The sequence below is a fragment of the Gordionus sp. m RMFG-2023 genome, chromosome 2 (genome assembly GCF_954871325.1).
Source record: "Gordionus sp. m RMFG-2023 chromosome 2, tfGorSpeb1-WG-v2, whole genome shotgun sequence".
NCBI classification, from domain to species: domain Eukaryota; kingdom Metazoa; phylum Nematomorpha; class Gordioida; order Chordodea; family Parachordodidae; genus Gordionus; species Gordionus sp. m RMFG-2023.
In genome coordinates, this window is record NC_088776.1 from 16,212,293 (window position 1) to 16,222,661 (window position 10,369).

Below are 10,369 nucleotides of genomic sequence, written 5' to 3' on the forward strand. Positions count from 1 at the left end.
ATATTAAATGAAAAATAATCTTCAGCTATCATTTTAAAATAAAAAATATAGTTTAAAAGTAATTAAATATTAAAATCTACGAATAGTGCTTACTTAACCCTACCTCCCTTTGAATGCCTACCCCCACCTTCTGAAAAAATTGGAAACAAGTAGTTCCTACCTCCCGCACTATCATGTAGACGCTGCCTACAGAGAAGGTGCGAGTAAATTTAAAGGTTAATATTATTGATACTAATATGTATTGTTGATAATGTAACTAGTTACCTTTTTAGAACAACATTTTGTAAAAAGAGGTAAGTTTTGGCTGTTATTTTTAACATTTTTTATTCTATTATATTTAAATAAGTGTTAGATTATTTTTATTAATTCTTAACTTTTGAAAATTCCCCCTAATCATATTGAAAATTGCTATTTTATCTATAAATATTGTTTCATTTTATAAGTATCTTTGCAAATTTAATTTATTTTAGATTTAAGTTTTCTTTATTATTTATAAATTAAATTACCATATAGGGGTATGATTTGATTAATTTTTAGCCGTTTAAACCGTAGCCGGCTTAACCTATTTTTTTGCAGAAAAAATTTTCACCTTAGCCTCTGAGTTTTCTTGTAAAAATAGCTTAACTCTAAAGAAAGCAAAAGTAAATTATCCCCACCTCATTCCTTAACAGATTTTCTTCAAAATGTGCCTGCTGATTGAGCAGAATTAGCCGACATTTTGCTATTATACAACTATACTGGATAAACACTTAATATATATCTAAAACCTGTAAAGGTACCATTTGCACAACCCGGTCTGGGTTTAATATTTACGAATTTTTTGTAAAAAAATTTTTTAGGCCAGGCATGGATTTTTTAAAAATATATTATATATTTATTAATTTTTATATCTAATAATAGCAATTTAAAATATACGGCCCGGCCCGGATAATTTAAAAAAAATTAAAATACGGCACGGCCCATGTACGTTTAGGGTTGGGCCTGCAGGTCTTTGATATATATACCAGAGACCTGCAGAGGTACTATTTGTACGGCCCGGCCCGGATTTTTTTAAAATATATTTTATTTATTTTTGATTTTTACAGCTAATAATGGCGATTTCAAATATTTGGTTTTAAAATATACGGCCCAGCCCGGGTATATTTAAAATAATTAAAATACAGCCTGGTCCGGGTACCCGGGGGCAGGGCCTGCAGGTCTCTGATATATATATATAGTAATAAATTTTTTAATATTATAGTAAAAAATAATATTTTGCAGTAGAAAATATTATTTTATAATAAAAAATAAAATAATATTTTGTAGTAAAAAATAATATTCTATAATAAAAGACAAAATAATTGTAATAAAAAAATCATATTTTATAATAAATAATAATTTTAATTAAAATGAAATGAAATGAAAATATAATACTAAATGTAAAAATATAATATAATACATATATTTTGATTTGTCTCATATATGATAAATAATTGGTATATAATACTAATATGATTATTTTTTTTCTTGAAGAAGTTACTTTTAATGCATAAAGTAAGTTAATATAATAAACATAATAGTTTGAAATAATTATGTGTATAGTGTAACTATTCAATTTAAGAAATGGTATCTATTTACATTTCAAGCAAGGTACATGCTATGTAACTAGTTACGTTTTGGGCAATGTAACTAATAACTTTTAAAAGTAACTTTAGCGACACTACTAATATTAAGATATATTGTTGTAATATAAAGTCATTATTCAAATTTTCTTATGTGTTGGGAGCTCCATTCTCAGTCGTTATTTTTTGAAATACTTTCTACCCAAACTATGATAATTAGACCTACAAAAATACGAAGCGAATAAATATGTTTTACGTATTCATAAATATAAATAATAAATCCATTATTTGATTCGTCGAATATTCAATTCGAACATTAAATTTTTTAAAATATTTTCAAAATTAAAAAAAGGAATTATTAAATTTAAAAAAATGATTAAAAAATAATACATAAAAATATATTGAATACTTACAAATTATTTCCTATATTTATGTTACATTATTCTATTCGCTTTTATTCGATTTTTAAGAATATGAATAAAATTATCCTATTCGAAAATTCGAATTAAATTATAAAGGAAATTTAATCGTCGAAAAATATTTTTTCAATATTAGATCAAATTATTCGTATTAGTATTATTCAAAAATATCTTAAATAAAACGATTTTATAAATTAATGTAACAAATTTAATACCATCGATATCTATACAAATTAGGATATATAAAAATATGCTTTGATTTCTTTGAGCTGTTTAAAAAGATTTTATCCCTTATTTTGATGGATGGATCTGTATACATTCCGACATCGAAGGTCCATTAATATAAATGAACATTAAATTCGACAAATTATATACTTTTAATCGTTTGTTTATCTGCCATGATCAATCATAAAATAAAATATTTGCCTTCAATTTCTCTGAAAGAGGGTAGGGTAGGGTAGAGTAAAAATAAACACTATTTGTATATTAAAGTTAAATATCTAATTCAAATATTTAAATTTAATAAATATTTATTCCTCATTCAGATTATATCTTAGTACAGTTGGAAGTTATACACGCGAATGACAATATTTAGATTAGTAACAACTAATTAAATATCAATAACTAATTGATTATTTGGTATAACTGGTCTAAATAATCATGAGGGCTGTAAGAGTTTAATGAGAATTGTTTTAAGGTTATAATTGATGGCTCATTATAAGTTTTTTAAAATTATTATCATGTGAGTAAATATCTCGGCCAAGGCCGCAATTTTTTTTAGAGGAGTAGGAATAGATTTTGGAGTTTCAGGATTTCTATCTGCAATATTTGTCGAGGGAGTAAAATATTAAACTATTTAAAAATTAGATTGCAAATCTTATATTGCCGATAATTGCCTTCAATAAATTTACTGTCGTTTAGACGGTTCCTACATAATATTTTATTGTTGTCAACAATAATCTTCTAATAATTTTTTTTAAAATATCGCCAATCAGTTTCGAAGTAAATAGATTTATCCTAACAACTAACAAATTAACTATTTGAAAATTTTAAATTCTAATGTAAACTTAAGATTTTACTTAAATTGGATAATTTCTTGTTAGTCTTGTTAATTAAGCGAAACTAACATTCGAAAAAATTCAACCCGGAGGCAAGATATTTTTAAGATATATCTATCCTTTAAGTTTAAATCTCGATCGAGGCTAAGCTGATAGTTTTCGCTTAAAAATTCAGTTTATATTTTTTTAGAGTATGCTCAAAACTTGCTAAAAATGGAACTATTTATCATCACTACTTGTTGGTACTTTACTTAATCTCACTCTATGCTTTAAATAAAGCATAAAAATTTATATAAAAAGAAAGAAAATAAAAATATTGATAAATATTATTTTTTTGCTTCTTTCCTTTTATGTGGATATAAAAAAAAATATGAAAAAGATTTTTGACTAAATAAAAATTACATTTTATAACAAGAAAAGGAAAAAGGTGATTCAAATTGAACATTTGATTATATAAAAAAATTTAGGAGGGGCGGGGGGCTCAGCTCAGCCCCTCCTCAAAATTTTGAAAAAGATGGGAGGGGGGGGGGGTAAAGATAAAAAATAAATTAGCGAATCAGGGGTTTATTCCCTCTCGCAATCACCCCCTGTTGCCAATTTATAAATGCTATATATCATTATTTATGAGTTATAAATAAATATATAATTTTTTAATTATATTATATTATATTTTATTTAAATATTAATGTATAATATTCATAATATAATATAAAAGTTATGACGCAAAGATTTCAGACGTTAGAAAATGCCATAAATATTCACTATGTTGTCCTGGTTACATTGCTATAAATTCGGTGTGCATTTTAAAGGAGTTTTTATATTCCATAATTTATAATCAATTATCTCAAATATATTAATAATTTTGTTATACTTGATAACATTTGATTGATATAATTAGTATAATTTGTTTAATTAATTAATAAGATATTAATTATATTTTATATCGAATAAATTTATTTTATAGAGGAATACTATGTTATGATATTTAGCTACCTATCATATTTTTCTAATAAAACTAATTTATTATAACATTCTACTGATTCTCGAAACAAATAATTATTATATATATATAAATAAACCCACTTTTATCTATGTTTTTACCTCAAAACCAGGGGAGGGGGCCAAAAAATAAAAAATACCATTTTTTAGTATTATAAAAAAAGATTTAAAATTTATAATGGGCTAGAGCCCCTGTGCCTAACGTCCCCCCCCCCACTCTAGTGACGCTACTAGTCCAAACCTGTTTTTTTTTATTCCTACCATTTGAAAAATCAGAAATAGGTTAGAGGAAAAGTGAAAAAGCATCGTTGTATATCGAAAGGGTTAATGGAAAAATAAAATAAAAATTTATAGAAAAGGCATTCAATATAGTATTATTATTATAAACATATATGCAAGATAATGATAGATATTTTATTTTTAAGCCTTTATTATATTTTATCCCGCATCAAGATTCACAAACATTTTTGATGTTATTATAATTATAATTAATATATATATTATTATAAATATATAATCAATGATTAATATCATTGAAATATTTATATTCTATAGATTCTAAAAAATAATCACTTACCATTTTTCAAATTCTATCTAACGTATTTAGTGATAATAAAATAGAAACCCTAATTTCAAAATAAAAGCGGGTAAATTAATATGAACACTGAAAGTGTTTCTACTTTAATTCAATGGGTTAGATTTTAACTTGTACTTTTTATAATTCATTTATTTAGGCAAATATTTATGCAAAAAAACATTACACCAATTTATTTGAGATTTTTGAAAATACAAAATTTTTACATTCAATTATACACAAAATAAATCCATCAACCATAAATAGTGAATATATAATAATAAAAACCATAACAGGTTATTAACAGTAATTATATTTTAATAAAGTATTTTTCATCAAAAAATTTTTATGTTTTTAAAAGTACCTTAAATTTTTTTGATCAATTTAAATTTATTAATATCTTCTACCCATAATCTCAAAAATGTATAGATGGATTTTTTTAAAAAGGAGTATTTTATGCTCAGCTTTTATTATAATATATTAATGATTAAATTCTAACTAGTTCCATATAAATTATTAGATATTTACTTGTAGATATTTTATTTTATGTATGAAGGAACCAATTACAGCTTTTTACAGGCCAATCAATATAAGCAAAATTGTCTTGAATTCATAGTAGGATATTCTATATATGTTAAAATACATTTCTAATCAAATCAGATTTTTCAAAATCAAGATTGATCTTGGTAAATAATTCAAATTGAGAGGTTCTGAAATTCTACTACCCAATATGACATATTCAATAATCTAAAAACAAATATCTAACCAGTGTTTTTACAAAATATTGCCCCTGATCTGATATTCAATATCCAAACAGCCTAATAATAATTTTAATATATTTGATGTTTTAAAATTTAAAATGATTATTTTAATTATAATATAAAATACCTAATTTTATAAGAAAAAGTTGATTATAATAATTTTTTATATTTTAAATTTTTTTAAAAACTAAATAAAATTTATATTCTCATTTCCTACACTATAATTCTTTCTTTAATATTGAAATATATGGGAGGGACAACAGAATAACAAAGAATTTGTTATTTTAAACTTTATATTTTGTGAGTAATTTGAGATTTATTAAAAAAAGAAAACACTTGAATTAGGCTTTGAAATCACAGAACTCTAGATATATATATAAGCTGAACTTTAAAATTTAGATTTGTATAAAATATACAATTTATTTAACCTTTATACTAAGTTTCATTTTTAAAATGGTCATCCAAATTTTATCATAGAATTAACAATTACTTACAAAATCATTATTTATTCCTTATCAATTTGGTAAACTTTTTTTTTAAATTGAATAATTTTATTTAAAAAAAACAGTTTCAATTATTTTATAAAATTAAATTTATGAAATATTTTAAATACAACAATATTAAATTAAAAATGAATTTAAAAAAAACAAATAAGAATATATTAAAAATGATATATTAAAAAAATATCTATTTTATAAAGAAAAACATTAAAAAGAACTAAATAAAATATTAAAAATAGGTACATACCTTATCAGCTTAGAGAAAAGTGAATGCTTAAAAAATTGGACCAGCAGATTTCAAGTTCAAGAGAAATCTACTGGCAAAGGTAAAATCCTTCATTGGAGTCCCCAGAGATCTCATTTTCTTCCCTATGGTTAATTAAATTGAGGGCCTCACTTCCAAACATACTCAAGGTATTGGTATGAAGGTCATTCCACATCAAATCGACCAAAGAAATGAGATTTTTGAGTGACCATCTTTAAAATGAACGAAACTTGGCATGCTTTCTATATTTTGGTAAATTTAATATTTTAAAGTGCTAGCTCAACCAGATCCAAAGATATACATCTTCAAAGTCAAAAGTTGCGCAATGCGTGATTACATTATATCTTATTTTTTTTAAAAATACTTAAGATAGAGTTACAAATTATATATCATTTTATAATCCTTAAAATTTTACATTGGAAAATATCAAACAAATTTTAAAAAGGGTCTATTTTTAAATTATAAATATCCGAGTGTTTTCTTATTTCTGGTAAAAATGAAAAATTAAAATTGTTAGGAAGCGATTTTTTTGAGTGTTATTTTCTACAAATGTTTATTACCTTTATATTAAATTATTTAATAAAAAATCTTGATAGCCATTTTTGTTTTTTTAATTTTATTTGAATTTTTATTATTTATAAAAATAAAAGATTCAAAAATCATTATAATATATTATTTTTAATAAAAATTTCAATTGTATTAGGATTAAAATTAAAAAATCAATTGAGTATAACTATTATGATGTCCCAGGGCAATATTTAAGCAGGCAGCTCATATAGATATGATTATTATTAGGACACTATATTGTAAAATAAACATATTTTAAAATTATATTCAAACTATTATAAAAATATATCTAATATTTTTATCGTATTCCATTTTGTGTTTAGAAATTCCTGATACCATAATTTGTAGATATATTCTTTCACTGTTGGGGATCTACAATCGTTATTTTTTTCACCAATCAATATAGCAAAAAGCCAAGTAAAATATATTACTGTTCTGATGGATCGGATGTAATATAAAAACAGAAATTTTTTTATAAATCTGTGTTATCATGAATCAGATTTTGGTATAGCAGCAGAATAGCATTTTTCAGCTCATCCCATAGAAAGGTTCATGTGACAGCCTTGACGGAACATTAAAAAGACTAGCATCACGTTCAAACCTTCAGCACACCAGTTCTGGAAACATTTTAACACAGTTGTTTTATATCAGTTTGCAAAACAAAACATGCCATCAGTAAATTTTACATACGACAATTTAGAAGAGATTAAACTACAAGAAAGATTCAATTTAGCTAGCCCCATTCCAGGAACTTGGGAAATACCAACTGTATTTCCTTTGAGTTTAAGAAACTTGATCAAAAATATATTCATATTCAGAGGAATTTCAAATTAATAATATCTCAAATGCTGATAATTTGTGCAGATGGTAAAGTGATGGTTAGCCACAGTACTAAAAAAATGAAATTACTAAGGAGATATATATATTTCCTTTTTACATTTCCATGGTCCATCACAATCCTTCTTTTACCCCACAATTTAGGAAAAGATATTTTTTCTCATTAATCAAATAATAACGTTAGTAGATCGACGTATCTCCAAATTATTGCCTCAGGAAATTCTATTAATAAGCGCAAGATGGGATATGATTAAAACCAAAAGGTATTTTTTTTACAATGTATATAAAATTTTAAGATTATTTTAAAATATAGCAATAACCATATCTGTAAAGGTGGCTTCCTTACTTATTGCCTCAGTACATCATGTTGGATATGCTCAATCGATTTTTTAAATTTTAATACCAATATAATACATATTTTTTATTAAATTTATTATATTATAAAAACTTTAATATAGAAATATAGTGCCATCTATAATAACTTTTTTATTTATAAAAATAATAAAATTTTTAATAAAATTTAAAAAATAAAAATGGCTATCGAGATTTTTTATTAAATAGCTTAATATAAAGGTAGTAAACATTTTTAGAGGATCACCCAAAAAAAATCTCATCCTAACAAGGTTAATTTTTTTTTTTATAATACAAAAACACTTGGAATTTTTTAATTTTTTTTCGATATTTTCCAATGTAAAAATTTAGGGGCTATAATTGATATATTATTTGTAACTATCTTATGTATTTAAAAAAAAACAAGATTTAATGAAATCATGCATTACGCTATTTTCGACTTTGAAGGCATATATCTTTGGATCTAATTAAGCTGGCGCTCTAAAATTTGAATTTTATTAACATTTACAACAAAAATAACTAACATGCCAAGTTTCATTCATTTTTGAGATAGTCGGCCTAATCACTGGTCGATTTATATCGGAATTACCCATGATCACAGAGTTGGTGAGGCCAGCATATTTGTTTTTAAGGATTTCTGCCTTTTTGGTGGCAGAAAATGAGAGGTTGAACTTTGCTGCAAAATCGACGCAAGTTTAGTCCCAAGTCAGCTGAAACCCGTTTGTCCAGAGGATAAGGGATATGCCATCAGGGCAAATGCCGTTTTCATATGAAAGGCCCATGTTTCGAGCCTGAATTGGATATTAACTTTTTGAGGGCAGCTAGGAGAATTTTAATGGATTTATGGTGGTTTTGTTGTCCGCAAGAGAATTTGCATTGCAAGGGATGATGGGCTTTCAATTCAATAGGCTGACCACAATCGAAGCAAATAGGGGGTACTACAGCATTACAGCCAATGCGAAGGGCTATAGATATACGTAGCTGTTCACCAGTCATGAGGAGGCCAAGATTGGAACTGGGGATGGCTTCCAACCATTCATAGCCTGAGTTTGTATTTAGTATTATGTTATTGGGATTTTCCTTAAAAGGTCTGTTCGAAATGAAGTATTCAACAGAATGGGTAATCAAAGGAGATCCCTCTTTTTGAATGCTGGAGGCAGGTTGACAGGGGGTGGACAAGCTGTTGTTGTCCGAAGAGATAAGGGCCAGGGATAGGTCAGGATTTATAGGAGTAAATACATTATTGATGATAATTTGAGCAGCTAGATAAGATGAGATAAAGGCTGAAAGAGAAAGTTGAAGTGGAGATTGGATACCAGTACCACCTGACTTGTTGGAGAGGGTGGCCTGAAGCCAGGATGAATCAGAAAATTTTATGTTCAATATATTTTTGAAGAGACCCTTGATTTGGATTTCATGAGAAACTAGCAAAACACTGCATTCGAAGATCGGTGAGAATCTAAGATCGTAAAGGATTTTGTGTTATTAAAGTAGTTTTTTGACAAAAAAAATGAGTAATTAAATAATATATTTAATTTAGACAAATTGTTAAGGGATTTGTTTAAAAAAGTTTTTATGACCTTTTCACCCCTATCGGTGATCCAAAATGTGTCATCTCATCTCTGTTAATGACATGATATGTGGTGTCTAAAGGAATGAATGTATGATTTTGGATGCAAATCTCACATTTAAGGAGATTAGTGATAGTTCTGTAATATGTGAGAGATCCTCGATGATGGGTGGGATGGATAGGATTGTGGAAAGGTTGCCCGCAACATTGCCATCATCGAGATACCAGGAATTTAATGTAATGATGGAATTGAATTTCCTGGATTATTTTGTGGATTCCGATGCTAAAGAGGGCAGGGCATAAGGGATCTCCCTGTTGAATCCCCTCTTGAGATTTGATTATTATTTTAGAAATGTAGGGCTTGAATAGCTGTAGATAATATATGATGAATATTGAGATACCTAGGGTCTCTGCATATTGGCTACAAATTGAGATACATAAAATCTCTGCATAATTTGAGATACTGAGGGTATCGGCATATCGGCTATGAATTCCCGAGCCAAAAGAGTTGCCGAATATTATGCGAGGTAATAATTTCTTGTGAGGATAAGGCCAAAATTATTATTTTTTTTAAATCCGGGTTTAATTAGGCCAAAATATAATAAATCTTAAATCTGAGCCATATCGGGCTTAATAGCAATCTCTACAATTCTCTGTTATTTTTAACGTATTTAATAAATGATTATACACTAAAAATAATTAAAAAGTTATCGCCCTCTATATTTGATTTTTCAAAATTATAAAATAATTTCTATTTTTTCCAATATAAATTTTTACTTAAATATTGAAATATATTGGCAATAGACATATCTGGCGAGTTTCACCATCCCAAATCAGGGCTAGGCCAAAATAATTGACTTTGGTTTT